Source organism: Polistes fuscatus, unplaced genomic scaffold, assembly GCF_010416935.1.
Source record: "Polistes fuscatus isolate 324 unplaced genomic scaffold, CU_Pfus_HIC Scaffold2, whole genome shotgun sequence".
Classification (NCBI taxonomy): Eukaryota; Metazoa; Arthropoda; class Insecta; order Hymenoptera; family Vespidae; genus Polistes; species Polistes fuscatus.
The window spans coordinates 15,972,757-15,999,379 of NW_025113096.1; the positions used below are offsets into that span (position 1 = coordinate 15,972,757).

Below are 26,623 nucleotides of genomic sequence, written 5' to 3' on the forward strand. Positions count from 1 at the left end.
CTTTCACTCTCTCTATCTTATTCTCTTACTCAGCGTGCAACAACCTAGAAAGCTTTCCGGTGACGTAACATAAATTCTGAATCTCAACGTTCGTTTTGTTCATTCGTTGATTCGTTAGTTCTTAACGAAATTGTACCCCCCCCTTCCCTCAAAAAAAAAGAAAAGAAAAATATATAAATGTCAGTTCGAATAGGCTTTTGCGCGTAAGGTATAGGTATATATTGAAAGGCACGAAAATACGTCATCGCGATAACGCCTACTTCGAGAAATCCAATTCGACGATTATTTCAGCTTTTCTCATCCAAGATTACTGTCCGTAGAAAAGCTTTTAAAATCTGATTCACGTACTTAAATACGTAAAAATACATATAAACAACACACGCATAGATAGGACACACGTATGCATATACACATATTTTTCATTTGCACATGTACGTATATATATATATTTTAATATCCATACAATGAGAATGCGAGTGGTAAATGCGTCGATTCTAAAAACGAACGATAGCGTCTGGATGAAAAAAATGTTAGACTACGAGATTCGTTGGAATCGTTGGCGACTTGCCGAAGAGAAATTCGTGAGACTTTTACCCCCTCCTTCTTTTTCTTCTTTTTCTCTTATACACTTATTTTCTCTCTCTCTCTCTCTCTCTCTCTCTCTCTCTATATATATATATATATGTGTGTGTGTGTGTGAGAAAAAGAGACAAAGAGAGTTGGTGGATATCGGGGCTTCTGGATATCGACGGCAATATTCGTTAAGTCCTGCTAAGACCCTGTATGCGATGTAGTTCGTTCATTCGGATTGCCAAGTCTCCTTTCTTCGTCTATCTTTCATTCTCCTTTCCTTTCCTTTCCTTTCCTTTCCTTTCTTCTTCTTCTTCATCTTCATCTTCATTTTCATTTTCTTCTTCTTCTTTCTTAGTTGTTTTACTCATCCTCTTTGAAAGAACACAGCTGAAGGTCTCGAAACCATAGCCCAGGTCTTTTCTTCTTCTTCTGAATCCTCGGTAAACGGGCTGGGTAGCACACCTCCTATGGCGAATAAGGATCAGCGTGTCAATAAGGTGTTTGTTTAATTTCAGGATTCGGTCGCTTGTGTCTTATAGCTCAGAGGATCCGATTCTTTCGATTCGATCTTGCGAATTTCTTCCCCTAAATCTACCCAACATCGAAAATGTTTATACGTGTGTGTTGGTGGGTAAGAAAATACGTTAGCTTAACGAATAGTATTGATTCGTACGGATAGTTTACGACAAATTTAGAAATTAAATTCGATTGATATATTTTTATAATATATAATATATATATATAATAAACGAATTTTTTTCGTTTATAAAAATCTGTATGAATTTTCTCGGCAGCTCCATACTTATGCGTTGGATTTTCTTGAAAGTTTTAATTAATTTTTTTTTTAAGAAAAATCTTTTAAATCGTTACTTATCGACAGACGATTATTAGGATTCACACCGGTAGCGTTCATTGGCAGGTAGTCCAAAAATAGACTATTGGTTGATCTCACAAGTTATCGACCGATCGATTCAAAATCGAATTTCCTTAATTCTTAGTATATTCAACTTCTGCTATTTTATTTCTTTAACATTTTGTTTGTTATTTTTTTATATTGTTATTTATATCGTGAATAATAATCACGGAGATAGTTTGTAGAGAAGAAATTTATATATAATTATTAATATAATTATTAATATGTATATTATATAATAATTATTATATAATATTATATATAATTATTAATATAATTATTAAATTAATAATTAATTATTAATATGTTATTATATTATTATATTATTATATAATATTATTATATATATAATTTATAATTATAATTACATATATATATAAATATATACTATATATTATTATATTATTATAATTTATTTTTTTTTCTTTGCTAAAAATCCCAGATATTACTAAGAAAATTTCAGTTGAAATTTGTTGCTAGTAAATAATATGTAACAATATAAATCGGTATGAATTTTTCGGGAAACCTAACGCATTAATATTGAGTTGTTTAAAGTGTTCATTTTGATTAAAAGAAAAATGTATTATATATTAGCACATAACTTACCGGCAGCCTATTAATAAGCCTTATATAGTCATCATTTAATATTAGCTGATATTCTAAAAATAAACTTTCCGTAGAGATCGGTTATCGACCGGTCGACTAAAAATCGGCTCTACCTAAATCTTATTGTTCAACATTGAATATTTTATTTCTTTAATATATTTTATAAAGTTTATTTTTGTTATCAAGATATTATGAAAAACGACTTGTAAGATTTTATTTGATTTCTTTTACACGAACCTCCCGATATTACCGAAATTATTCGAATTCAAATTGACGAATATTCTTTATGCATCCGCTTAATTCACTTCCGATAAGTAATAAAATATGAATCGTTACTAACTTTCTGGGCAATTGAATTTATGATAATTGAATTGCTTAAAAAACTCATTCCGATTTAGAAAACTAATGTTCATTCTGCAAGAACGTTCCGTGCAATCTAATATTTTATTTTTCAACAGTTTATTTCGTACTGGTCCTCGTAATAGTCGCCATTTTATATTTATGCACCGTTAAGAATCTTAAAATATACACTATAATGTCCATATTTGTATTTAATTTCGACGATATAAATGCACAAAATTGTAGCTCGTTGTAAAAGGATGTAGAATGGATGCTAAATCGTTTCCAAAAATTGTAATGTGACTGACAGATTTAACGAGCATAAGAGAGGGAGTAAAAAAGAGGGAAGGAGAGAGAGAGAGAGAGAGGGGTGGGAGGAGGAGGGTAAAAAAGGCTTTCATAAGACGACCTTCAACTGGCATCTTTAATCGCTCTCGAACGAGATCCTGAGGAATATTTTCTGTCCTTTTATTTTTTTATTTTTTTTTTTTCCTAAAGGGACACAAACGTTCTTACGTTGGCTGCCGCGTTTTACCTTATTTACTTTCTTACTTATGTATATGTGCGAGTGTGTGTGTGTGTGTGTGTATATGTGTAGTACCTACGTACGACACGAAACGTAATTTATTTAAACGAGCCTTTACCTTCCATTATGCAATGCACGATGACGTACGCGACGAGTCTTGAATATCGTTCGAGTCATCGCGATTACGAGGAAAGCATTTAACGTCATTTCAGTCAATTCCCATGCACATATAAATAAAGTGCGATGGAATCGGCTGTCCGCAAGCTTCTCTAACAATTCTACTACCCAGGATGGAAGAAGCTACCAAAGAAGAAACCGACGAACAATTACGTAAAAAAAAAAAAAACAAAAAGGAAAAAGAACGACTGCATCTTTCTTATTCTCAGATTTATCCGTGCAAAATAACAAAATGAAGGAACAAATCAAATAAACCCTCGACACCCGCGTGTGCCTGTTATTATTAATATTTTCTATAAACGAGCACGCGAAATAATATTATCGATAAATTTTTTGTTCACGCATAACATAATATTCCTCCCTTTTGTTTTATTATCATTGAAAAATATTCTTCGTTTAACGAGTTTTTAATATTTATATTTTATCCGCGAAATGTTTATTTTATAATACGTACAAAAAAATTAATAAAGGGCCAAATATAATCAATTTACAAGTCACCCTAAATCCAAATAAAATACAACGTTCATCCAAAAAATCTTATTTTCGTCTAATTGAAAATAAAATTTCAAACAAAAAAATTCTTAACGTTAGTATTTTAAATAAATATATATATATATATATAAAACTATATTTCATCATTCAGCATTGACTGATACAATTCGTTAAAAGATTAGCACCGAATATAAATTCGCAGTAGACCCTAAATCGTAAATAGGATAAAAAGATTCGACCTAACACTAAGAACAAACGTATACACGTACATACATGATTTAAATCAGTACAACATAATCTCGATAGCATGTGAGATCCAGTGGACGTCCGTCAACGTACCCAAATACAATCGGATTTAAATCGAGTCCGTGAATCCTGCGAATGAATTCTCGTCCTGTTCAACACGTACTACTCTCATTCTCTTTCTCTTTCTTTTAGCGTTTGGTAAGGGTAATGCGGGTCGTCGTTATTGCAATGCTTTGAGCTAACGGCCTCGAAGGTCATTGTTCAGAAAAAGCTTTAGGATGGGGGAGGGTACGGAGGGTTTTCGAGCAATGACCAGTTTCTGGGTGCATGAGAACCGAGACTGAAACAAAAGCTAGCAAACCTGTTGGAAACAATCGAACGAACGGAGATAGATAGAGAGAGAGAGAGTGAGAGAGGGAGATAGAAAGCGGGACTCACCCCTAAATATAGGAAAAGGGAGAGAGAGCTTACCGTAGCTCGGGGGGATGAACAGTTGGGTGACTTTTTTTCGGTAGACTAAAGAACGATAGAAAGAGAGAGAGAGAGAGAGAGAGAGAAGGAAGGAAGAACCATTGTGTAACACTGGCGACATGTGTGCCTTCGTGTCGTCGCGATGAGATCTCGGACGATCATCATTGTCCCAATATAGTATACGTTAGGTATTGTCTATGCTTTTGATGACGAAACAAAAAGGAATATCCGTTATACCGGTATCCACTAACACTTTCACGCGTTCAGCTTACTAAAAAATAAAAGGAATAAAGAAAGAGAAGAGGAAGATGAAGTATTAGAGGTATCTTTGGAAAAGGACCCGAAGAATATGATTCGTCTCATCAACTTTATCCCCGCTTACGGGATTTGCATAGTCGCCTTTCCTTCTTACGAAAAGAGAGAGAGAGAGAGAGAGAGAGAGAGAGAGGGAGATGGGCAGATAGAAAGAGAGAAATCTCTCAGACTTATCTCGAGATAGTCCAAGTCTCATCGGAAGGTTTCTACAGTCCGAGCGTGTGAAAAGGAACCGTCTCAATCGTAACACTCTGCCGGGTCAGCACGATAGAAATCCGTGAAAATCGAAGCCCAATGTAAGAAAGACAGAAAGAGAGTATTATATACATATATATGTATATAATATACGTGTATGTAATATATTATGTGTACGTATAAGTTGACGATTTCATCGTATCAATAATATAGGATATTAGAAGATATTAGTTAATTTTCTTCAACGGTTATCCTTTTTCCTTTCTCGGAGCAATATAGAACATGTTCTGATACTCAGTCACTTGTTAGTTAGCTCCAAGAGAATTTTCCATCCCTGGGCTCTAAAAGGATCCTTCCTTTCTTTCTTCCTTCGTGGTTGAAACGACGATACGAAGAGAAAGAGAAAGATAGTGAGGAGAGAGGGGGTGGGAGGGTAAAGGGGAATGTTCGGGGGTAACTAAGATGCTTGTGGTGGTAATGGTAGACTAGAAGGAAGAAGAGAAAGAGGTAGAGGGTGGGGGAAGTAGAGGACGAAGAAAAAGAATTAGAAAAGAGGTAGAAGAAGAAGAAGAAGAAGAAGAAGAGGAAAGAGAAAGAAAGCAGGGGTTGTTCGGCCGAAGCTCCTTACTTAGGGGGTGGCGAGTCTGTTCTTAATTAACGCTCGCCTCTTTTGCTGCACATCCCCTCGCCACCGTCCTCCCGTAATGAGCCTCCTTGCGCCGCACCCGACCACATATGTGGATGTTTGTGTGTATATATATATATATATATATATGAACGTATTCGTAAAAATAAGAAAGATAAAGATAGGGAATAGAAACGCGCGCGCGTGTGTGTGTCTGGGGGAGTGTGTGAGTGACCTAGATGAGACGCGCCCCCGTCTAGCTAATTCTTTTCTTCCACGCTGACCACTAAAGTAAGTAAGTAGATAGCTATGTACGAGTTCCGATGGTAGTTGTGAACACTCGCGCGCGCGAAAGACAGAGAGAAAGAGAGAGAGAGAGAGAGAGGGAGAGAGTCGCCTTGGAGAAGATGCCCCGCCATTTCCTACCGTCAACGTCCTAAGACTATAGTATATTATTCCACGTTTATTTCAACGAAACCTTGCCGACTAATTTGGTAAGTACGTTTTAACGAAATTACTTGTTTTATCTAACTCTGATAAAATGTATATTATATTTCTTACCTTTCTTGTTTTTTTTTTTTTTTTTAGTATTTTGTTTTTACTTTATATTTGCAAAGATTATGAGAGATTATTATAAATGATAAGTTTGGATTAGCGTATATTAATCTGATAATTTTTTATCTTAACCTTTCTAGCTAACGGGACTACACGATCTGCTGATTGTGAGACATCATCACTTCAGTAGGTACGCAAAAGATCCAATAATCGGGTATGAAAATTAAGCTGAATTCAAAAAAGAATTGTAACGTGGTATCTTAAACAGTATTGGTTGCTACAAAAACCTATTACTTATGATTTATAGGAATCTGTTAAATTTTGATAACAGTAATGTCATATACAACACGTGAAACAAGATAATGAAAGCCCATAGCTATAATAGTATGTACATAAATGCATAATCGCAAATGCAGTAAGTATATCCAAAATTTCATTTTGGTTATACTTTGGTTCATATTGGAAGGAAAATGTGTGAGTATGACGAGAAACGGTGAAATTTTGTCGTCGGTTTCGCACGAAATGGGAGAAAAAGAAAAGTAGAGGAAGAAAAAAAGAGAAAAAAAAATAAGGCCCATTCTTTGGTCACATCCTGGGTCGGTCCCAGTCCAAGTATATATACGAGTCCCTCCTCCCTTTTCCTTTTTCTTTTTTTTTTCTTTTCTAGCGAAGAAATACTTCTTTCCTAGCGGATAACAGCAATTAAGGATGGCCCGTTAATAGATACGATTGTGATTAATTATCGGATTTAATGACCAGCTTGGTTGTACTTGTAAATATATAGAAAAGAGAGACGCTCAGGTGGTTACACCGTAAAAATTAGAGACCATGATTCCTCATCCTCCTCCTCCTCTTCAATTTTTTTTCTTCCTTCTCTTCGTCTCTGTGTCGCCAATGTGAGCGCGTGCACGCCTACCACCCCCTCCCCCTCCTCCTCCTTCTCCTCCTCAATCCTCATCCTCATCCTCAAATGCCACGAAGAAACGGCCCTGTCACACTTCGCTGATCTTTTAACCGGCAATCAGGCAGGACTGTGGGACCGGCCAGTCTTCGTATTGTAACGAACCAAAGAGGTCTGTATCGTTCGCGCATGTTATTCTCCAAGGGAACCACTTTCCAACGTTATTTGCAATTTATATAAATCACTATTTTTTTAATTTTTTTTTTTTTAGATATTTATTTAATTTCCTTTCGTCAATTTTTGTTCTTTTTGCGAGATTTCAAACATCTCAGCCCTACCTGACAAATATTGCGTACACATACTTGGCAAATAATTTTTAATTAATCTAACAATTATATCTTTATTTATTTATTTATTATTATATGTTTTAATTAAATCTGATGAAGAAAAAAAAAACAAGTATAATATATACACGATTAAGAAAAATAAATTAATAATTAAATAAGGTGGATATGCTTGTTGATGAATTTGTTCAATAAAACAAAAATTGTAGTATGTAATATTATAAATAAATATAGGATTAATACTCGAGGAAACGTTTCTAATTTCATTCCTAACACGGCATGCGTCCAAAGTAAAAAGAATAAGAGAATTAAAGAGAGAAATGTGATACGAGAAATGGAGACTTCACGCTTCGATTATCTTTCCTCGTTTTGATAGGAGCGTCTGGGAGAAAAAGAGGAAAAGAAAGAGAGAAAGAGAGAGTAAAATATATATATATATATAATGTAATGCGTTTGGCACGGGGAGAAGCCGATTAAATAACCGTTTTGCCGGAGCCGCATTTTGTGTTTCTTCGTCGTGACGAAAGATCTTATAAATATATATATATATACACAGATACATTTAACCATAATTCTTAACGTTTCTTTAAGCACGATCTTCTGTTCTTACATTAAATCGCGATAATAATCGATTGAAAGAAATTCTTCCTATTTCTCCGTGACTGACACTTTAAACATACACTTTGATTTCATTTTGTATTTCAATGTGAAAGAAAATAATAGAAATTGCAGAAAGGTCAAAGTTTGAACTTTTAGAAATTTAATTCATATTTTTATTCGAATGTACTTATTCATGTATCTAATTATTAAAAACAAAAAACAAAAAACATATTAATCATTATAATATTATAAATTTACTATAAAAAGTTCCCACGAAGTTAATTGAAATTAACAGTTATTAAGTTTTTATTGGTTTAAAATGATAACTGTTTGAAATAGTAGATGTGAAATATTTTTCCAATAATCTTTTTGTATTAACAATTACTTGAGAGATCCAAATTGATAATTAAATATATTGTGTTAATTTTTTTAATATTATATTTCTTATCCAATAATAATGCATTTTAATTAACTGACTTATGAGTCACTCTACATAACATATATTACAATTAATATCATTAATAATAAGTGTACATAGATATAATAAAATTAATCGAATTAATTTAATTAATTTAAAAAAAATTAATATAACAATAAAATATCATTACAACAGTCTTCTATATACAAAATACAAATGTTATTTTTTGAAAATAAATGAACCTTTTAATAATTAAATAATTCAACGTGTTTTCTAAAAATTTGTATCAATGCATAAATGTTCTCGTTAAAACAAGAGGAAAGACGGAAATAAGAATAATAAAAAATAATTATCGAAATAAAAATGGTGATAGTAGGATGAAAAGTCATCGGTTGCCTAATGAATAAGGGAAGTAAAGAAAGTAACGCAACGTAGGGAAACGGTAATGCGGTTATACGGTAACTGCGAACTACCTTCTTCGATTCTTTTGCCGAGCATCAAAGGCCGACACTCGTTGATCGAAATATCGATTGGTTCGTACGATAATTACCTCTGCTGCATTAGGAGGGGGTCGAGGTTACCCCCTGCCCTTGCCAGACGAGTCCCGCGGACTTCTATTAGACTAAGCCCTGTAAGAGGGGTGAGTTAACGCAGCTGCGCCATCGAATCCTTCTCTTCGAGCGCAAACCTCATAATTAATTATTTACTCCTTCATATAATATATATATATATATATAAAATATACCGGGTGTGCCACTTAACTCCACCATTTATGATATTTTTTATTTATTTTAATATTCTTTGTTTGATTTTTAGTACAATGTAGCATTGTTCTAAATGGAGTGCATCTGAATATGGAAATAAAATTTCTGTTCAAGGTTGTTACTTTATGAGATATTTAGGTAATCGATAGTAAGTGAAATAAAGTATTACAACATTTTTAAGTCAATTATTGGAAAATGATTAATAAAACAATGTCCGATGATTCATCTAACCTACTTTTTGTTGGAGTTTGAAGAAGATTAATGAATTAAATGATGAATAAATATTAGCGATCGTATATTTTATATCGTAGAAATAATATTTCGGATAATATATTTGAACGGTACGTTCTGAAAAAAATCATTTAAAAGAGGTAAAACAAAACGATCCCGAAGTCGATCTACTTTTTCAAGTAGGGAAGAAACACAAACCTTTTCTTCGCAGGAGAGTAATTATACTCTTTTCGAAGCCTGCAACGTGTTCAAAATTCTCTGCGAAAAGGGTTCAATGCTATCGGGAAAAACGAATAAAAAATAAGAAAAAGAAAAACTATCCGTACAAAAACAACTCCAAAAACGTGTTATTGATATTAGAGAAATGTTTATACCGTAAAGTAAGCTCGCATGTATAATACGCACACAACTATCGAGTATCGTTTAAAAACGTAAGAATTGAAAATACAAATGAAACGCTGTACGGATAATTCTTGAATTAGAATCCGTTTGAGAGAAAGGAAAGAGAGAGAGAGAGAGAGAGAGAAAGATCGAGTAAGAACGGGGGAAAATTCATGTTTCTACGAAATTTGTATTAACCCACGGAGCACGGTGTTGCCCGTGGAAACTTTAAAATTAGAACAGAACGAAACGCGTTTCGGATTCGCATATCAGAATGTAGGACCGCGCGGTGTTAGCTTGCGCAGCATTACGCTGATCTCCACTTATGTTATATGGAAAGAGAAAGTAAAATAAAAAGAGAAGAAGAAAAAGAAAAAGATTAAAGAGAAAAATAAAAGGCATAGAGAGAGAGAGAGAGAGAGAGAGAGAGAAGGATAGATACAAATGGGTATGCGACGACATACAACGAAGTCAAACTCATGGCTGGCTCGTCGTGGTGAGTTTCGAGACAGTAGAAAACAACGTCGTCGTCGTCGTCGGGAGCTTTCGAAGCTAACTCATTCTATCTCTTTCCATCTTACTCGTTCTCACTATACCGTATGTCTCTGTCTTTCTGTTAGAGGAAGCTTTCTCGTGATCCGGGATTGCGCCGGGAACGCGCACCCGCGCTTTCGGCTGGCTTCGGTTGGCCGGTGGGTGGCTGACGGGTCGGGTATTTCTGTATCTAATTATAATCCTTGGGTGAGGGAGCGAGGCAATCGGTTAAAATTAGAGCATATAGTCTAACCCGGTGCCCACCGACGCTCGCTATTTTATATTTCCTCCTCTTCTATCCTCCCCCGACCAATTCCCCTTTCTCTCCAATCCCTCCCTTCTCTTGCAATCCTCTTCTTCTTCTTCTTATTCTTATTCTTTGATTTTTTTTTTTCATCTCCCACGATCGTTTCTCTTCGGTCTAAACACTTGCGAATCTTGTTCTCTCCTGTATCTCTCTAAACGAGATACTAGATACTTTCCTGTATTTCGTTTAAATTCGTGCATTTGCCGAACGGATTAATCGATCTCTTCATTTTTCTACATTTGTTTCTTTTTTTTTTGGAATGAAGTTGTTCGATTAGATGAAATCGTTTTCGTCGTATGATATTTTCATCTCTCGCGATCGTTTCTCTTCGTTCTAAACAATTGCGAATCTTGTTCTTTCCTGTATTATCAAAACTAGATACTTTCTTATATTTCGTATAAATTCGTGCATTTAATGAACGGATTGATTCATTGTCTACAGTTAAGTTTTTACTAATTTTTCTAGACTTGTTTACCTGTTTTCTCTCCCATTCTTCTTTTTTCATTTTTTTTTTTTTAGTGGGACGTGTAAGGTACCAAAGAATGAAGAAAAAGAAAGTTCGATTGGAAGAAACCTTGAGGAGAAAGTAGTAAGGAAAGAAAGGTAACGAAGGATGGAAGGAAGGAAGGAAGGAAGGAAGAAGCAAGCAGGGAAGTAGAGCGCTTGCAATCCCCTTGCCTACCCCTTTCAACCCCGTCCCCTCCCCGCCCCTCCTGCCGTCCTACTCGAGCCCGTGCCGCGCATACACACCGAGGCTTTAATTTCTTCCCTCCTAATGGGCTTTTTCGCTCGAGCTAAAGAGCGAGCGCGTGGGATTAAACGGCTCACGATGGATGGTCTCTCTCTCCTCGAAAAGGGAGTGATTGTAAGAGCGCAATATAGAGAAAGAGAAAACTAGGCTAGAGAGAAAGAACGATGAAAAAAAAAAAGAAAAGGAAAAAAACAGAAAGGAGAGGAAAGAAGGGGGCAGAGATAGAGAGAGGGAGAGAGGGGGAGAGAGAGAGAGAGAGAGAGAGTGCTTGGAAATAGGAAAGAAAAAATAATGATCCGTAGTGAAACAATGACAAGACCGACAGCTTGTGATTAGCCGGCATGCAAGAATAATCAGGATAATGATGGGTTTACACCCCCCTTTGGTGGCAAGAAAGGGACGCTAGTTCTAGTCGTACGAAGGGGGGTACGTATACGGTATATGTCGCTGACTACGGGACCTAACGAAGAAAGAGGGGGAGGGGTTGGGAAAAGGGGGTTAGAGGGTGAGAGAAACGACGGTTGCTTGGTTTGTCGGGTTAATTGTCGTCTGGCGTGTCGATGCGAGCGTGTCGATGCGAACCTTCCACCCCTCCGAACTCGGCCACACGCAAATGTCACCGCGAGGCACCGAAAAAACGACAAGTGGAAAGCCCTTACAACTTCCTCTACCTTTTATTTCCTCTCTCTCTCTTTCTCTCCCTCTCTCTCTCTTTCTTTCTTTCTTTTTCTCGTTTCTATTCCATTAAAAAGAAAAACAGGAAGAAGAAGAAGAAGAAGAAGAAGAAGAAAAATATGAAACACACGATAGGACGATCAAAGGGCCGCTCACCGAAATCCTTGAAAAAGAAATTAATGAGAATTTTTCGTAGAAATATGGTGAAACCTTTCTCTTTTTTTGTTCTAACCAGTATACTGCAACAACCCCCGGCCGCACTAGTTGTCCCCCTTGTTGTCATTATTAACTCGCAGCCAGCTAGCTCTGTGCTCGTTCCATCTTTCCTATTTTTTCTTTTTCTTTTTTGTTTTTTATGAAAGAATTTATAGTTGTGGTAGTAGTAGTAGTATTAGTAGTAGCGCAGAGTACCTTCTGGCCCAAAGGAACGTTGCGCAAGAACGAGAGATAAACTCGGTGGTACTAACGGTGCCTAAGGCTACGAATCGTTCCAGCGATCGTTCAACGAGATTTCTCGCGAACTACGGAGGAGAAGAGAAGGCAATAATTATCCTGCATATACATCATTCATTATTTTACATCAACCACCCTCTTCCATCCTATCCTTTCCTTTTTCCTCTTCCTCATATTCCAATCGGATTAAGCATTATTACCGTGAATGTTGTGTTGGAAACGTTCAATTTTTCTTTCACGCGTTTTTTGTTTTTTTATTTCTTCTCTCTCTCTCTCTCTCTCTCTCTCTTTATTCGATAATTCATTCTTAATTTTTTGAACAAAAAAAGAAAATAAAAGATAATTATTCTGCATATATATGTAGCTCTCATGATATTACCACTTACACCCTTTCCTCACATTCAAATCGAATTAAAAATTGTTTTTCTAGAAATTTGTTTCAATAGATGGTAATAATTTTTTCCTATCATACACGACATTCGTTAATTTACTTCAATCCCTTCTTCGCCTCCCCCCTCTACCGTCTTGCATTAGAATCGCATTAAATATTAAAAGAAAAGAAAAACACATTGTTAACCTGTTCGATTTTTGTTGTTGTTCTTCTTCTTCTTTTTTTTATTTTACATTTTTTGTATGCAGAGATTCCCGTGTCCTCTTTTTGTTACTCTGTTTGATTTATCTTATCTTGAAACTAACTCTCGATTTCTTGAAAGATATCGAGAAGTTATTGAGATCGCGAGAAAGATCGTCGACGATGACGATGACGATGACGATGACGATGACGATGACGATGACGAGGAAAAAAAAGAGTAGGAGGAGGAGGAGGAGGCAGAGGAGGACATTGACGAGGATCGTCGAACATGCGGATAATAATCGTTGATTGGCGTCGATCGAAAGTTGTTCCGTGGGTTTTATGGGAAAATCGGTCGACGCGTGACGATCGCTCGCGGAGATCGACGCGCACCTTCTACGTGACTTCGATCCTTGATCGTGAGTAAAGTAAAAAGAGAGAGAAGGATGTTGAAAGAGAAATAAGGTAAAAGATAAGAAAGAGAGAAAGAGATAGACCGAGGAAATGCTGTAACGAGAGCGTAATTCGTCCCTCGTTCTCTGACATAAAACAAGGACAACAAAAACGAAAAAAAAAAAAAAAGAACAAAAAAAAAAGAAAGAAAGAAGAATGCAAGCCGACCATAGTTATGCGATACTACTCTCACGGAGATATTTTCATTCCTGACTTTCGACTACTCTCCAAAATGACCTAAAGGAAATTATGTTACATAACCAGATATCTAATTGTACCGATGAAAAAGAAAAGAAAAACTTATGTCGTCCGGTCGGTTGGTTGCACATAATCGTTAATGACTAACCTTTTTAATTAATAGTTATCTAACACACACTGAATTGTAAGTACACGAGGAAACATGATTTATTCTAACGATTCTTCGAAACGATTTTGACGTGATACGTCGTTTGATTTCCGAAGGATTACCAAAGGACGATTACCATCGATCTACTTTGGAAAACGAAATATATTCTCGAAAGTAAGTTAGAGAGAGAACAAGTAGTAAAAAAGATTGGTAAAAGCGAGATGGGGTGGGGTGGGGTGGTATGAAGGATGTGGGGAAGGAAATCGAGATCAGGACGTAAAGCTCGGTACTTCGAAGCAGAAGCCTTAGAGAATTTCGAATTTCTCGAAGGCGACCATGCTCTAGGCCATAAGAACATCGTTAAGATTATATTTAGGCATCGTAAAAGAAAATATGCGTCCGTCGGAGCCAAGTCGCTCATTACGTGAGACAGCATTAACGCGAGCATGCAGCCAGAAAGACTTTTCAGCATCGTATATACCCATGTCAAAATACGTATATACAGATATATAAATACACAAATATATACATACAAACACATACGTATACACAAATATGTATACACGATATACATGATAAATATATATATACATTTAAGTAATATTTGTATATGTGTTGTTTTTATATATACATACGAACACACATACACACAGACAGAAAAATAAAGAAAAAGAGAGAGAGCGAGAGATAGAGATAGATACGTACATAAGTATAGAGAATGATCTGCGCAGTAAATCGGTACGTCCGCGTTGAAAATTTTCTTACAATTAACGACGCGCGTCCGCCTTCGAGACAAAGTTTATGCTTTCTCGCTCGTAACTCGACTGACCCAGCGCGCGAAATAATTTCGGAAGACGGAATTAGACGAGACGAGTGAGAAGCCGTTAATTACGCGACTCGGATATTTCGAGTTTCGATAGAATGGTAAAAGACGATAAGAAAGAGAGAAAAAGAGAGAGAGGGTGAGAGAGAGAGAGAGAGAGTATAGTCGTGCGCGAAACAAAACATCATTCTACTAAAATTTTCTAGGTCATCCGCATACCCACCCGTCACTACGACGCATACGATTTGATTGAAACTCCGGCAACTTGAATGCTTATCAAGATTATCCATAAAAGAAAGTTATAAGTATGAAACTTTCGTATCTTCCAAAACTCAAGACAAACCCTAATCGAATAATAAGATAATAAAATAATTCATTATCCAAAGAGTTAAAGAAAAAGGAGACTAGTTAATAAAATCCCAAAAGGAAACTTTAATGACTCATTACTTCCTACAAGAAAAAGAAATAAATAAAAATAAGAATAAGAAAGAAAATGAGGAGGAGGAGGAGTAAGAGGAGGAGGAGGAGAAAGAGGTAAAGGAGAAGAAGAAAAGCGTATAGAAATGCAGAGTTTCGTGGCAAGGATGAAGGGGTTGGTCAGGGAAAATCGCGAAAGGGCGGGTCGTTGCGAGTTAGGCGGCGGTGGGCTTAGTGACGAGGGTAGGCGGCGAGAGGGCTTTCGGTAAAGAGGGGGTGGAGTAGGGCCGGCGAAAACGCGGTATGCAAAGCAGGCGGCGGCGAATTTAAACGGTCTTGCGCAGAACGAATGGCCTCACCTCGTGGTGGCTACGACAGGAGTAAGTACACCACCTCCTCCAATAAGTCGGACGTCCCTCTTCACTCCTCCCTCCCCTCTACACCCCTTTACACCCCTCCGCCCCTCTTGTCGCTCGTCCTACTACGTAAAAAACGATACACACGAACACACGCATACAGATAGAAATTCTCTCTCTCTCTCTCTCTCTTACGTGAGGTTACGTGTGTACACACACGCACACACACAACAGAGCATGCTTCCGAATGAGTGAGAGTGGTAGATAAAATTGGAGGGGGAGGAATATATGTCTGTCTCAGTCAGTCAAACAGGCAACACAGGCTCCCTCTCTCCTCTGTCTCACCTAACCGTTGAGGACCTCTCCTCGTCTCTCACTCGTCTCACCACCGTTGTGGCGCACGTGCACGTTGCACCGGATCGCCGTCGCATTCACGAGGCTTCTTCCACCACTTCCTCCCTTCCCACCTTCCCTAAGTTCTTCTCGTTCTCTACACTTGACGAAGCTCCTCCGATTGAACGAATCTCTCCTTCCTCTCTGCTCCTTTTTCTTTTCGTTCCGATTCACTTCGCGACTTCCCTTTTTTTCTTTTGTAATAGAAACTCTCGAACAATTACTATTGCTAAACATCCCTTTAAAAACCTCCCCTTTTGTATATATCTTTCTTTCTCTTTCTCTCTCAGGACATACACGCGCACATACACACGCACGTACACTTTCTATATGATAGAAAAATTTGAAGATTAAATATCCTACCTAATGATCTTAATTTTCTTCTTGTTTTTATTTGTTCTTGTCTATCTTTTCTTTAATCTCTATCTATCTCTCTTTCATTGGCAGCAGACCGTGCGCGTTTGCACGTGTATCTCTCTATTAGCGTAAGAATAAAATAAAAAGATAAAGAAAAGGAAAGAGAGAGAGAGAGAGAGACAGAGAAAAATAAAAAGAGAGAGAGATTAGTAGACGCGAGGCGTCAGGTGGTGTGTGCACGGCGTTTACCACCCGCGTTCGAGTAAAATGGCTGCTCTCTCGCCGCTCCGGCGCGCCTGAGCTTACTGGCTTGCCTCCCTTCGTTTGGCTCTCCTCGCAGACATACACGAGAGAAACAAACGTGTGAGTAGTCCCTCTAATGCACACACACACACATAAACACCCACACGCAAGCAAGCAATCCAAACTGAGAGACTAGAACTGGCGTGCGCGCGCGTGCTCAAAGGCATACGCGCATGTACACCCGTAGCCACGAACCGACGACCGACGCCAAAGACGCCGAAGAAGACGACGACGACGACGACGACGACGACGACTACGACGTCGACGAGGACGCCGACGGCTACTCGCGAACACGTCCGATGTAACACACGCGTCTCTTCTAGTGGAAAAGTGTTGGTACGTGTACATGTGTGTATACGGTATAGTGTAGGCGCCTAGCATACGCGCCCCCGCCACCAAAGCGCGCCAGAGACATAACAGCTGAGCTCAAGAATTCTACTTTACTCTCTTTCTCTTTTTCTTTCTCTTTTCTTTCACCTTTTCTTTTCTTTTCTTTCCCTTTTTTTTCTTTTTTTCTTACGTTTAGGGTTTCTTCTTCTTCTTCTTCTTTTTCTTTTGCTACTACTCTGTAATTAATTGCGATTTGGAATAGGAAATTACCTTTTTCTTTTGTTAGTTAAGTGTGCGTGTGTGTATATTTTAATTCGGATTGATTATTATTTATTTATATGTATTGATAGTATATATTGGATGTAACTGATATTATTTGAATAAATTTCATTAAGATATTGATGATCAATTAAAACTTAAAATTAATTGCGTGTGCCTGGTATTTTGTATTTTTTTTTTTCAAATATTTTTACCTTACAGAAATTGTATTATATTATTCGACAATGTATATTGTATATATATATTTAAAATAACGTCTGATTAATTTAGCAGGATAATTACAATAACCAAGTTGAATCGAAGAACGAACGGGAAACGAGTGTCGTTAGTAACGAGAGAAGTAGAAATTAGTTTGAACCTGTAATGCAGAAGAAGAAGAGCTTGGATTATAGTGGACTGGCCATAAAAAAAAAAAAAGAAAAGAAAAACTCCACAACAAAATATTTTTCCCATTCATTCACGCATAAAAATTGAAAGCTCGACGCATCCAATATTTATCGAATAATTAAACAAATGGACCGATTTCAATTTCCAAAGAGTTCTCAATGGTTATTAGGAATCCTTCTTTCCAAGCTCATTCCACGAATGATCGGACTTGCTCGTTAAAATAATTGGCCCGGGCTCACAAAGTTTGCTCGGTCAAATACTCTCTCTCTCTCTCTCTCTCTCTCTCTTTCTCTCTTTCTTTCTTTCTATAAACGAATTCCAAGAAAAAATTTATGGCAGTCTTATAATACGTAAGCAAAAATTGTTGGGTGTTACAGATGCGCCTACGACATTCCATACTAATTTCATACTTTCCTCTCGAAATAATACACACGCAAAAATAAAAACATAAAATACAAAAGAAATTTAGTCAACGGCATAAGCACGTTGGATTACTAGTTAACGATAGGTAATTAAAAACCAAGCAACGTGGGCATGGTGTTAGTAAAATGGATAGGTGAGCCCCCCTACCCCCTATTCGGAAAAGAAAAAACCGTGTGTTGTTGATTTCAGAGAGACGATAAAAACACGTGAACTCTTTGATAGTATTGGATAGAAAATGTGAGAAAATATTTGTAGAAAAGTGACTCGGAGCTCGTAAAATAAAGAGTTAAAAGATAAATAGTAAAAAAATAAATATAAAAATAAAAAAACCAAGAAGAAGAAGAAAGAAAAAAGAAACAGAAATTATAAAAGCTTGCTACAACCAACTCTCTCTCTCTCTCTCTCTCTCTCTCTATTTTTATATACACAATATATATATATATAAATCGACCTGTCTCATCCCTTGTTCGCAATTTGATCGTCTATCACGATCAATTAAATTTCCTGCACGACGACGATAATTGACCGACGCCATCGCCCTTGTACTATGGTGTCGAGATAATCTCTGGTGCGAGTGCCGATAAATGGCGTATTCGCGTGAACGTGAAGCGCAGTCTCCGTACCTGCGCGCTATCATTATTTTACGAGATACGATTTAAGTGTAATAAATTTTATTGTACCCTCCTCCTCCCACCTACCACCCACCCAACTTTTCACCTACCCCTATTCCCCTCCCTACTCTTAGTTATATACTCCTCTTCCTCATATACTCTCTGTCTCTCTCTTTCTATTTTTATTATCTCATTTTTAGAACTATAATTAATTTTTTTTTAATCTAACCTTTACTAACTCGAACAAAAGATTCTTATGTTTTAATCGACTAATCGATTTCGTTGATGTATGCTGATGGTATTTACAATATGTGCGTCAATAAGGTTGGAATCTTGGAATATTAAATTTAGATATGAATTATTATAATACGAGAACGTATATATCCATATATATATATATATATATATATATATATATATATTAAAATTAAATTAAATATTATTAAAAAACAAAAAGAATTACGTAAAATAATTGTGAAATCCAAAATAAATGAATTACTCTAACATAATGTTACATTATTACAAAATATATTCGACCAATTAATCATATATTTAATTATACTTACGTAATTATATAACAAAAACATATTTAATTAAATATTCTTTACGAACCTGTTTAATATTTCATTGTATTGAATTAATAAAAAATGAACTTAAGGTAATGTGTCATTAATAAAAATTAATATTATTTTCACACAAAAAATTTGATGATAAATTGATTTCTTTGGAGAGGGTGGAAGAGGAGGAAGGGGGAGGTTTTTCGAAGAAAGTTCATTAGGATGTTTTTTTTGGATACGAGGTCCGGAAAAAGGTAGAAAATGACTATACTAGTGCGGTTGATTTCCGCGTCGCGGCGGTTGTAACGCGGCACTGGTCAGGAGCACGCGCGAGTATACAAATCAATATCTTCTACATATCTCACGAGAGAATTTTTACCTAATTGACCAGACCATCTAACCGATCCAAATTTGATCTTATCGCTTAACCAATTTTCTTCTTTAATCGTGTTTGAAAGTAACGCGAGAAAATGTAATATTAGGGTGAACCAGTGTTTCTAAAGTAAATTTTACAAAAACAATCTCCTATTTATGCTGTTTTATAACACAATAAACGCACGAACTTTTGTTTCACCCTAAATAATATATTCGCATTAGACCAATTTCTTTTGCAATTTACCTTTGTAATTGTACGGAAAAGAAATGAAAAAAGTAAACATTATGAGAATAAAAAAACATTAGGCAAAAAAAAATCAAATAAAAATCAATTAAAGTAATAAAAACGAAATTACATATTATGTATATATATATTAAATATTTTTCTCAAGGATCAATTTATACTCCAGTGATTATACGATCCATCGATTACAGATTTTTAACGGTTGATTAAAATCCTTTCTCTCTTTTTCTCTCTTTCTGTTTCTTTAACAATGACTAGATCGTTAAGATCGAACGCTCTCTAATCTACGTAATTGTTAACAGTTACACTCGTAACATTGTCGCGCAATGCAATTTCTCAATGCTATTATTTACTCGATCATTTCTTGTTTCTTAGAAAAAAACTTCAATGTCCGTGTATAAAAAAAATCCCGTTCGAGATTATTTTCCGTATCGTACGTTTTAATAATAATAATTATGTATTTTTTTTTATATATATTTAATTATCCAATAAGAATTTACAAAAAAGAAACTTGATATTTATAATGCAACATTGATTACGTACACACTGAGGATAAATTTCTTGACACAAAAAAAATTTGTTCTCGTTTAAAATATTAAAAAAACCATATTAATCCAAATAATAAATAATAGAAGAATTTCGTTTAATTAATCCCTTTCTATACTTGTTTCATAAACCCGATCGATATTTTCTAATTATCACAAAAGTTACGTCTCGATATTACGGTTATTACCAGTGTCAGCTATTATTTTAATCGAGAGCTCTTTTCAGCAAAGAAGATAAGTACCTCAAGGAAAACGGAAGGAAACCGTGAAGATGCTTTTCTTACTTACTCTCTCTCTCTCTCTCCTCTCTCTCTCTTTCTCTTGGAGAATTCGCAGACGTCCTTTCTCTCCTAACGAAATAGAAAGAAAGAGAGAGGGAAAGAGAGAGAGAGAGAGAGAGTCAGCGAGTTCGGAGGTATTATGAAATAAATCTCGTTATTGCTCGGCCGAGGAAGAAAAGCGGGCGGTCAGTTTTAATTAAAGAACTCGAGGCGTCAGCTGCTCCTTGCCAACGGCTCTCCCTCGCTTACTCTTTCGCCCTTTTCTCATCCCTTTTCTCTCTCTCTCTCTTTCTCTCTCCCTCAGTCGCATTGGGACCGATATCATACGTACTTCTCGTAAAAAACTGTGGCTCCAATGATTCCCGCCAACTTCCACTTAATTTCTAAGCTTCAGAGAAACCCAGAGAACAACACATACATACACACACGTGCATACACACATACACACATACGTGTACTCGCTGACGTTCACTCATACACATGAAACTACTATACCTGTTAATGAAAAAAAATGTTTAATCGAAATTACATAAAACAAATGAAATGAGACTCGTTCATATTTTTGTCTATCTGTCAGATCTGTTGATTAAAAAAGCAATCATTGGTTAACGACCATGAGAAATATATTATTATGATTGGTTAATCATCTTCTTTCGAAGCTAACAATAAGATACTAACCATAAGTGACTAACTAGGATTGGTAAGAACGTAAGAAACATTTTATGGGTCGTAGGAGGGTTCTGACCTTAGGATGTAGGTACGGTAAATTTTTTTACTTTTTAAAGTTTAACACTCTGGTACAGTGCTCTAAGATAATATAATCCGTTATAACGTAGAACTGCCGGCGCGTTAGTAAGCCAAACATCCAATGCCGAGGGAATCCAATAAAGAACCGTAGTTGACGAAATAATGGTAGGCTGCCGGCATGGAAAGTAGACATAATTGACTTGGTAATGGCGAGGTAAACGGACAGTTCTATTAGGTACGACGCTACAAACTCGGTTCTGCTCTGAGAATATATGACTATATGTGTGTGTGTATCTTGTGTATAGATGCATGTTGTTACATAGATAGTATACACACATACATATATTAACACGCGCAAATATATGTATAATCTATCTATCCATCTATTTCTTTACTAGGCCGCGAATGTGTTCGCGCGCCAGCGCACGTTCGATAGAGTCGGGAATAGTCCACGAATAATAATTACTTTCACATTTTGCGTGAGACTTTGCAAATATCAAGCGGCGAACTTCGAAATAACGATAGTTTAAACACAACCCCCCCTGCCTCTCCCCCTGCCTCCCTGGATCCCAAACTCCTACACTAATAATTTACAATACTACATTCACTTACCGTCCTATCGCGTTTTTACCACAATATAATAATCTCAATTTAGAAAAACAAAAGGAAGAAGATGTAAATGTAAATGTTATCATCGTAAAATTAAAACGCGCGTATATATGTAAATACGATTAATTAATAAAATAAAATAAAAAAAGAGAAACAAAAGGGAACCATTGAGAGAAGTATTTCGATCGGTATTGGTAGAAAACAGTTAATCTGCATCTAAGATCGCTGAAAATTCCGTGGAGATATGCGAGATAGAAGGAGTCTTTGGAATGTAAGTTGAGCGATAAGAAAGAAAAAGAAAAAAAAAAGAAAGAGAGAGAGAGAGAAGGGAAAAGAGAGGTGGTGCATTTGCGAGGACAGAAAGTTCGCTAAAGTCTTAGGTAAGCGTGTCCTGAAATAAAGAGAGAGAGAAATACAGAAACAGGAAGAAAGGAAAGAGAGGGGAGAGACGGGGAAGGAAAAAGAGGGTTTAACGAGCAAAGCGTACAAACCACCGTACGGCGAGCATCTCCTCGCCTCATTAGTGACTTTTAATTTTCCAAAGCGAGCTCTCCCACCCACCCCTCTACCACCGTCAGCATCTCTCTAAGCCCTTAGAGAGAAAACAGCATCGTATCGTATCGTTCCGTTCCTTCCTTCCTTGGCCAGTGTCACCGTCGAATAAAGAGAAAGAAAAATAAGATAAAATAAAAAAGGAAGAAAAAGAAGAAAAAGAAGAAGAAAAAAAAAAGATATATATACAAAAAGAAGGAAAAGAAGAAAAAACAAGCAGAAAGAGTAAGAAAGTGGAAAGAAAGGAGAACAACGACGCAACGACAACTACCAACAACAACAACAAGAGAAAAGAAGAGAAGAGAAGAGAAGAGAGAAAACGGGCAGGAGCAACAGCAACAACGTCCCAAGAACAGCAAACGGTGGTGGTGTGTGCTGGCTCGCGCGCCATTGTTCCCTCTTGGCTCTTTATTTCTTCTCTTCTTCTTCTTCTTCCTCTTCCACTTCCTCCAACATCACCACCATCGTCCTCCACCTCTTTTCTTTCTCTTCACCCTACCCGCTAGTTTCACTCTCGTACCACCACTGCCTTTATTGTGTTTGAGCTCGACGCTCGAGTTCTCTTCTTTTGTTTTGTTTCGCGCGCCATTAGAGGGGCTAATTGCCGCTCATACGCGATCGCCTTTTGTTTCCTTCCTTTACCACCTTTTCTTTTACCACCGCGTTTCATCCCCCACCCAACAACTACAACCACCACCACCCCCGCCCGAACCAAAGCTTCGCTTAGTTTTCCTCCTTAGTACCCCCCTTAACCTTACCCGTTCACTCTCACTCACTCACTCACACTTTCTTTCTTTCTTTCTTTCACTCTCGATGTTTTCTGATGTTCCTCCTCTCTCTCTCTCTCTCTCTCTTTTTAGCACATCGAAATAAGGCGACCGCGAAAAGGAGGCTGAGTCATATCCAGTCCTCCTTGCACTCTCTCTCTCTTTCTCTCTTGCTCTTTCATTCAAGACTATTGCTCTCTCTTTCTTTCCACAATCTCATCCACTAGTCGTCGTCCTTCTTCCTCTTATTTGGTCCTGGAGAAGCGTAAAGAGCCTGTCATTCCATCCTTTTTCCACCAGAACCGATCGGTTTTTGTCCTCATACTCTTTCTCTCTCCCTCTCTTGTGTTGTTCACGTTCGAGGTCTCTGGTTGCCTCCCTTCGCGATCTTCGAGCATCTTTCGAGCGAGAGAGGAATAGTGCGAGTTCGACGGTTGGAAAAGGGTGGAGGACGGGAGAAAAGGGACGTTTTAACGCGTCAACGCCTCGATGACCTCCACTTCTTCTCCTTCATCTTTCTCACTCTCTCTCTCTTTCCCTCCTTCTCTTTCCTTCTTCTTTCTTCGTTTCACCGTTTCTTGCCTCGCTTTTACAAACTTGCTCCTCATTTCTCTCTCTCTCTCTCTCTCACTCTGTCTGTTTGTCTGTCTGCCTCTCTTTTTTTTCTGCCCTTTTTTTTGGCTATACATTCAATGACCGAAATGAGTTATCGCGAGACATGAATCGTAAAAGATAAATGGGCGATTTATTGATAATTATTCATATACTTAATACATAAGTACATATGTACATACGCGTAAATCATAAATTGATACTTGTTTCGCAGATTTTTGACCCTTCGTTAAATATTTGAATACGATTGTATTTGAACGTTTCTATATTAAATTAGTACCGTTGCCAATTTTGTATATATGTAAAAAAAAAAACATATATATATATGCGAAGAGAAAAAGATTAAAATGCAAATTAGAAATAATAAATATTCATGTATTCGGGATATAATCTTTTCAATTACGCATTGAGAAAACGCGTCGATAGGGGTTCAATTAGGTTGCTTTCTCAGCGAGCAACGTGTTTTTTACCTTTCACTTGTTTTTCTCGCGAGAATACACGCGGCGCGCACATATTTGCGCATGCCCGTTTAAAAAAGAAAAAGACCGAAAAGAAAAAAAGAAAAAAAGAAAGGAAAACGAAAGAAAAAAAAAATTAAAAGGAGTAAGAAAGAGGCGCGCGGCGTTTATGCGGCGCTCAGCGCAGAAAACGGGAATTTATAAATTCTAATTAAAAGAGCAGTCACCGGGTGCATCCGGAGCCTTACAAGTGGAACGTGCGGAACGTCCAAAGAACAAAACATCTCTTGGTTGGGCCGATGTTAAATAGAGCAAAAATAGAGAACACGAGATATACCAATGCTCTTTTATTCAGGATGATACTCACGCTGACTCTGGAATCCGGAGCGTTATAAGGGTAAGAAGAAGAAGAAGAAGAAGTAGAAGAAGAAGAAGTAGATGCTATCATAGAATGAGAGAAAGAGAAACTAAATATAAAAGATTCAAAAAACAAAACTCAAAAAGAGAACGCGAAAGAGAAAGAGAGAGACACAATAAAAAATGAAAGATAAAGAGAGAAAGAGTGAGAGATAGGATATAGAAAAAAGAAAGATAAGAAATAGAAAGAAGGAGAGAAAGAGAGAGAAAGATAGATAGACAAATAGATAGAAAATTTACGAGAAAGAATAGTAGGAAAAGATAAAAAAGAGCAAAGATCTTCGGAGTTGGTGGTAGAAGAAAGGAAGGATATCTCGGAGGACGAGATCTAAGGACGGTATAGACGCTTTTAATTCGGTGGAAAGCTAATAATTCCGGTATTGTGAGATCCTTGCCGCGGTTATTGTTTCCCTGTGGGATCTCCTACTCGCCGCCGCGAGGAGTGCTTTCTTACTCTTTTACTCTTTTATTATTTCTCTTTTTCTTACTTTCGTCCTACTATCCTTCCTTACGTCCCTTTTCAGTGATAGCTGGACAATGAGAAAGAGGGCCACTCATTCTACTCTCCATCCCTTTTCACTACCGTTCATGTATAGATGTACTTTACTCGCACGTATACTTATACACAGACACACACACACACACTTATACATATACTTATACAGATCTTTATCTATATATATTGTAGCTTAATTATTGGCTTTATTATGATTTTGTCCTTCGAGAAGAGAGTTCTTCTTCTTCATCTTTTTCTTCTTCTTCTTCTTCTTCTTCTTGCGGCCACGATTACGCGAGAGGACCAAGTGAGGAATGGGCCAGTAAAGAGGGTTGCTTCAAGAGGACGAGAAGAAGAAGTAGAAGAAGAGATGGTGGGAAGAGGGGGTGGTGAGGTACTAGGGAATGAGTGAAAAAGGAGGAGAAACGAGCTCTTCGATGACAATACGATGCTTATTTCTTTCTTCTATCCCTCTCTCTCTCTCTCTCTTCATCATCTTCAATTCGAAACTTCTTTTTCCTCGTTCATTTCATTCTTATTGTGTCCACCGAAAAATAAAAGAGGGTGAGACAGAGAAAGAGTGAAAGAGAGAGAGAGAGAGAAATAAAGGAAGAGGAAGAACGAAGGCCAGTGTTAACTCGACGTTACGTTATTAATTTCGTACTCTTATGTTAGACGAGGACCATTGAGCCTAACTCCGACAAGGTCACACGAGCGTGTCGATCGAGCCCTTTTTTTCGAGTACGCTCCAAACGATAAACTTTTCGAGTACACAGATTTAACCCCTTAATGCTTAGTTTTTTCTTTCTTTCATTCATTCATTCATTCATTCATTCATTCATTCATTTATTCATTCATTCTTTCTTTTATGTATGTCATTTACAAGCCTACGCGATAAATGTAACTTGTTCTTATAAGAGTCAAATTTTTCTGAGGACCTTAAAGAGGGAAGTCAAATAACATATGCAACGTGTTTAAATAATACGTTCGTTTGTTCGATGATATAAGTTTCTTTCTTTTCATTCGTTATGTTAATTTATTCGTTCAAATTACTCGTTATAGTTTTGATGCCAATTACGAGTTAATTTTTAATATGAAAATGAAATTTTGGTTAGAGTACTCCAAAAGGAAAATTAAACAAAGATTAATATAAATTTATAATATATTTAAATGCGTTCATTTGTACCATGATACAAATTTGATTAATTCATACACTCTTTCTTGTCATTTACGAACTATGCGATAAATATTCATTTCAAGTCAAATTTATTTTCAAATTATCAAAATTACAATACATTTATTCTACGTATATTTTAAATACGTTCATTTGTCAGATAAATTTCTTCTTTTGTTCGTTCATTCATTCATTCATTTGTTCACACACATTTCTTCGTCATTATTTTTATAATATCATTAATGACTCATGCGATAAATGTTACTTTTCGCATGACACAGTGAGGGTCCGATTGTCGAAAAGAAGATCTAAGGAAATGGGAAGTTTTTAACAAAAAAAATACTCCTC

At 36.7% G+C, this 26,623-nt stretch overlaps 1 protein-coding gene across 3 annotated transcripts in view; it reads right to left on the reverse strand.

Moving 5' to 3' along the window:
• Positions 1-26,623, reverse strand: part of LOC122516327 (zinc finger homeobox protein 3) — a 394,212-nt gene that overhangs the window by 311,945 nt on the left and 55,644 nt on the right. Inside the window, exon 1 of one of the 3 annotated variants that reach the window (XM_043634048.1) lies at positions 16,115-16,520. The exons of 1 other annotated variant lie outside the window; for it this stretch is intronic. The gene's annotated coding sequence lies outside the window, so the exon portion shown is untranslated. Of the gene's footprint in view, positions 1-15,703; positions 16,521-26,623 lie in introns of those variants that run through there. One more of the 3 variants, XM_043634047.1, reaches the window with a different exon arrangement.